Here is a 6,037-nt window from a genome sequence, read left to right on the forward strand (position 1 = left end):
ACACTAACATTGACGAGTTTGAACAGCCGCACACGATTTAACCAAATATATTTGCAAGCACGATTCTCAATAAAAGCTCGATAAGACCATCGATTATTTAATGTTGTACAATTCTTTGGAAGCTAGTATTTATCCTAAAATGAGAATAATCATTGCCATTTAATTAACCGTTTTCTTTAATCTGATAACAACTGTTTGATGGCAACTAAGCTCAGACTTTAGTGTTTACGCAAAAGTCGACAAAATCCATCACATACAAAAACAAAATGACAATAAAATGATTACAGAAATTATTTGATCTAATTAAAGTTCAACACCCGATACATTGTCTTTTTGAAAGGTGAACAGAAAACACAAAACAACAACCATCCTGCTACAATATACAGAAATTGAACAATAACCAGAAAAGCCATTTGAAATCTAAGCCCAACCTCATCAACTGCAGGTATTACGTGAATCTTAAAATGAAGAAAATCTTAAAATGAAGAAAATGAACTTTTAGGAAAATATATTCAGAACCAGACTCTGTAACTAAAATAACTCTTTCACCGTGAGACATAAAAAGCCGAATAAGCGCCTTAAAATTAGTGATATTGTTTAACCTCCCAGAAGTGTCTCTAACGACCTCAGAATTCATCGTTTCATTCACGTTCATTTTTTCGGCCGATTTTCAAAATAAAAGTGTCCATTTGTTGGAAATTGTATTACAATTGCGACAATATTAAATAATTTATTTTAACTTGCGAAATAAAATCACCAGATTTCGACTTTAAAAAAAGAACGAAAAAATAGGCCAAAAAACGCCCAAAACTTCATTATTACACGCCCCCCTTATCCCCGGGCGGACCTCCCGGGCCTTGTAGAGATTCACACCTTGTACGTACACACCTAAAATAAGGGGTCTATGTATGCAACCTACAGAGCACTAACATTAACCAGATCAAAATTCGGCAAAAAAACCCATAGACTTTTAACGTTGGGTGCGCCAAGGTCCATAACTCTTGAACGAAAAGTTCGATCCTCAAAATTCTTTCTGATCCATAATCGGGGTGCAACCAGCTTTCAAACGATGCCCATAGTATGAAGGTCACTTTAGTATGAATAATGCCCCCTTTACTTGCCATTTCCTAGCCAAGAAAATCTTGAAGTGGGAACTTCACCAGTACTAGGGATAAAGTCCTGGATTTTGATTTTTTTTATTAGGGGACAGGTATATGGAACCGTATATTGGGTGGACCGGTATGATTTGGCTATGAGTTTGGCACCCGGAAACTTGGTTTTACCACCCACAATTTGACCTTCACCCCCATAATACATTTGTTCAAGTTCAACTCTCAACAAATTCATACAATATGAGGACTTAACCATTTGATGAAATATATTAAGCATATATTGTTACCGAATTGTACCCAACCTCATGAAAAGAAAGTCATACGTAAAGCTTAAAATTAATACGATAACTTTTTGTAAATAACAAGGCACGGTTACAAGAAATAACTCGTTCACCATGAGGCATAAAATGCCAATGAAACGCATATAATCATATTGTTAACATAAAATAAGTTTGCATAGAATAACATAAAAATCGTCAATCAAGTGTTCACGATCGTTCCTCCATAAGTTTTGACCCAATACAACACCATATCAAACTTAAAAATCTTGCATAAAAAATATATAGATCGAAATTGCAGCGCTCAGTCAAATTCTTCTCTGAAGTTACTTCAATCTTGTTTGTATGATAGAGAATCATTGTTTACTTTATAAGAATACTTGAACCCCAGTATAAGTTTCAGGAGAGAAATTAAGCTAGTGTTTTATTTATCTGGGACGAACCTTTACGCAATTCATTTAACCCAGTTTTCCCACAGTGCGGCTCATCAATAAACAACATGAGACCTCTGCCTAGTCAACTGGCGCTAATATATGAGCCGACTATGACAAATGACGCACTACCAACAAACACACATATTGCACGTCTTTTTTTGAAATTACCGTGTTGTTTGAAAATATGTTATGGGCATCGTGCCCCTCCCATTTAGCACTGTCAGTTTTGTTCAATTCCTAAAGCAATTGTTCAAATGACACCATAGTTAACAAACTCTATCCAAAAAGACACACATGTTAGGGCTGAGTATCGGTGCCTACCAATCTCATATCTGACCTAGATTTATTTATAACGAATTCCAAATAAAACAACACTAAACATCTATTTGAATCTCGCTATAGTAAAACGGTGTTTAATGCATGTGCGTGCAGTGTCGTATCGCACAGACTTATTTGTAACGACACTTTCCGCCGAAACTGTATTTTCGTTTAGAATAGACTTCCTTTGAACTACACAATGCATAAGACCGTAAATTACTGTCTGAGATAAGCCTGCGCGGACTTCACAAGCCAACCTGGGACGACACTTTACGCACATGCTAATGTTGGATGTTAGGTTTATGCCTTCTCATTACCATTGTCGTGCTCGGAGGTGTGACAATTTTCGTCGCCTTCATGATTGCGATGATTGGTGGAACGCTTATACAGGTACGCACAAACATATGGGCCGTGCTCTGTGAAAACGGGGTTTAATGTATGTGCGTAAAGACTCTTTCCGCGTTCGTGATATTTTGCGTTAAACGAAAGTCTCTTCCCAGCTAAAATCCAGTTTAGACGGAAAGTGTCGTTCCTGATTAGCCTGTGCTAATTGACCGCTGAACTGAGCCTGTACATGCGCATGCAAAATTGAAGGGTCTTGTCCACAGTTTCGTGAAAAGTGTCAATTATTTAAGAAAGAATATGTATATTATGTTGAAACAAGCAAAATAGCACTCCGGACTTTTACTAATCGTTAAAATATTGCTTCATTAATGAGCAATCATCGATACTTTCGAAAATACTTTGAGGACTAGCACAGTGTGTATGTTACTGTTTCGTTTTTCAATAATAAATCCAGCGTGGAGAATTAATACATTATCTTATGCTTCAACAGACGTTCGAAAACCGGTATTTCAATATGTTTTAGCCAAATGTTTGTTATTTCTATTATAATAAGTTAAAACTATTAAACAAATAATATATTAGTACGTAAACAGTGTTCATGATGTTTGTTAAAAATACGAACATCTGTGATTAAGTTCCTTGAAACCGTATCCTCCCAAAAACCCGTGCTCTAAAATATCCATTTCATCTCTAACGGTTGGCTACCTCATTGTGCAAGATTCCCGTGCCCGAACGTACATGCCGACTGTGGTTGATGACTTATTTGGAAAGATTCCCAGTGTAGTCAATACAAACATAGGTCGCCATTGCGTAGTGGATATGGTGTCCGCCTAGCGACCGGTAGATCATGGGTTCAATACTCACTGTGGGAGCGTTCTTTAGATCTCCTCACCCCCCAGAGACAGCAAGTATTAGGTTCTAGTCCCAGGAAACGGACTCGAGAGCTTTGCGAATAAGCGGTAGGCATTCTATGCAATCGAGCTGAAATAAATGGGTTTGAGCCGAACGTAGTACACACAGCTACTGTACAGAGTGAATAATTATTAGAATAATGCATTCAAATGATAAACGTTACGGTAAGTACATGTATTGTTAATTTAATCCGACTGAAATGAGAATTAAAAAAAAACGTTTTATATTACTTTGATAAACGTGTTTAATGCGATGATAAATTGCTTGACAACTAAATTAATTTGTATCTGCTTGCTTTTCAAATATTGTTGGTGCATTTACAATAAATCGTGTTACATTACACACAACTTTGACAACTAGCATGAACTTACTTAAAGATTGAAATCAAGCCGTGTTGCAGTTACTGCACCCTTAGCCTATTTTTAAGCCGCTCTGGGAAAAGTGGACTAAATGCATGTGCGTTAAGTGTCGACCCAGATTAGCGTCTTCATGTTGCACAGTATTATTAGCGACATCACCTTCCGTTTGTATTTTTTTTGTATTTTTCGTTTAAAGTAAGTTTCTTTTAAGCAAGCATCTTGGCGGAGAGTGTCGTCCCTGTTTAGCCTGTGCGAATGACATCGTAAGCATATGCTTTAAGCCCCGTTTTCGCAGAGTGTGTCTCATATTCACTATATTTCAGATCGCTGGAACTCTACCTGCCGCGTTTGGCGGACCATTGACGGGGATGTTCACGCTCGGCGCGTTCGTGTCCATGGGTTAACTCCCATAAGGTAATATTATCTATGATAATATTCAGCTTACCGTAACTCGCGTATGAGCCACGTTTTGAGAAAACAGGACTAATTGCATATGTGAAAATTGTCATTGCTGTCCGCACAGGCTAATCATGGACGACATTTTCCGGTTTCATAGAATTTGTCGTTTGTGGGGGGTCTGTTTTAAACGAAAATCCAGTTTTGGCTTAAAACGTCGTCACTGATTTTCTATTAGTCAACGACATTATGTTGCATTAGGCCCTGTTTATCAAAAAACGCTACTTTGGATTTGTCTAACTCGAGTGTAAGTTCTCCCAACGAAAACAGTCCTCGAAGTGTTGGTGTGTGTTCATAGTTTAGTCCTCGTAATATTGGTAAAACAAGCGCAGTCGTGTCATGTCAATTTACATCAGTAAGATATACGTTTATGTTGACTTGTTAATTGCGTATTTCGTATCAGTGTATACGTTAAACAAAATAGTATTGGGTCTTAACATATAGAAGGGCGATCTTGACCACTCGATCGACGATTTCTGCTTTCAAGTATGTTCACGAAAATATAACTCTTCTCACTGTTCTATTGTTTCCAAACAGAGGATTGAAAGAACATGTATCTTACTAATTAAACATTTTTTTTAAAACAATATCACTAATTTTAAGGCGCTTCATCTGCTTTTAATGTCTCACGGTGAAAGTGTTATTTCTAGTTACCGAGTCTGGTTGTGAATATATTTACCAAAAAGTTTATTTTCTTCATTTTCAGATTTACGTAATACCTGCAGTTGATGAGATTGGGTACAAATAAGTAACAATCATTGCTTCACACAACCACGCGCTTTTTGCATAGCTTGTTGCAGATTGACTTGTAAAATAGTATGCATATAATTCCATTTACGTTAGATCAGTTTCATAAACAATATGTGTTTGTAATCAATTTAAAGGCAACCAGGGCTTCGATTTCAACTGGCTTTTCTGGGTATTGTTCAATTTCTGTATATTTTAGCAGGACGGAGTTTCTATTGTGTTTTCTGTTCACCTTTAAAAAAAGACAACTTATCGGGTGTTGAACTTTTTTTAGATCAAATAATTTCTATGAACTGATGTCATCTCAAGATGCTGATATTGTTAGGAAAGTCTCTCTTTATGTGTACCACTTGATGTTATTGATACCTCATGAACATTGAAATTTGACACAACTCATACTGTTACAACTGTATTAATTACATGGTTTTTGGACCGGAGGCCTTTATTTTAAAATAAAGAATTCTGTTTTTATTGTGTTTTCTGTTCACCCTGCAAAAAGACAATGTATCAGGTGTTGAACTTTTTGAGATCACATAATTTCTGTCATATCATTTTAATGTCATTTTGTTTTTGTATGTGATGGACTTTGTCGACTTTTGCGTAAACACTAAAGTCTGAGCTCAGTTGCCACACTGTTTTGTTCATTACCGTTATAACAACGACACAAGACAGATTATTATGGTATTTCAACAGATATCACCATATATTTATAGATAAGTGATAATTCAAATTTTCAACTGTACCAAGAAAGACCAAAACGACAAATTGTTCAGTCTGTTACTGTCAACAACATACACACACACGCCGTGTCTTCATTTTCTGATATTATGAGGACATTGGCACTCAACTTAAGGTTCTCCGATATTTTGAGGACTGGATTTTTTTATACTAGCACCGGTTTAGAAGCAAATCTGATTGGTCACTTTCAGCTCACAAGTAGACATTTGATTGGTTACCTCTACGCACACTTTATGAAGGAACTGTAAAAGGTGTGTGGCCAGATGCACAAACTCGTAACATGTCGACTTTATGGGGACCATTACGAAATTGCAAATTTCAAACGAAGTCCTTATCTA

The 6,037-nt window shown here is 36.6% G+C and overlaps 1 long non-coding RNA gene across 1 annotated transcript; it reads left to right on the top strand.

Annotated features, from left to right (window-relative positions):
* The first annotated feature begins 4,026 nt into the window (after window positions 1-4,026).
* LOC127856162 (uncharacterized) lies at window positions 4,027-5,432 on the top strand. The gene is made up of 2 exons (XR_008037878.1): window positions 4,027-4,172; window positions 4,921-5,432. It is a non-coding gene; the product is annotated as an uncharacterized LOC127856162 (long non-coding RNA).
* Window positions 5,433-6,037: the final 605 nt, after the last annotated feature.

Source organism: Dreissena polymorpha, chromosome 1, assembly GCF_020536995.1.
Source record: "Dreissena polymorpha isolate Duluth1 chromosome 1, UMN_Dpol_1.0, whole genome shotgun sequence".
Taxonomy (NCBI): Eukaryota; Metazoa; Mollusca; class Bivalvia; order Myida; family Dreissenidae; genus Dreissena; species Dreissena polymorpha.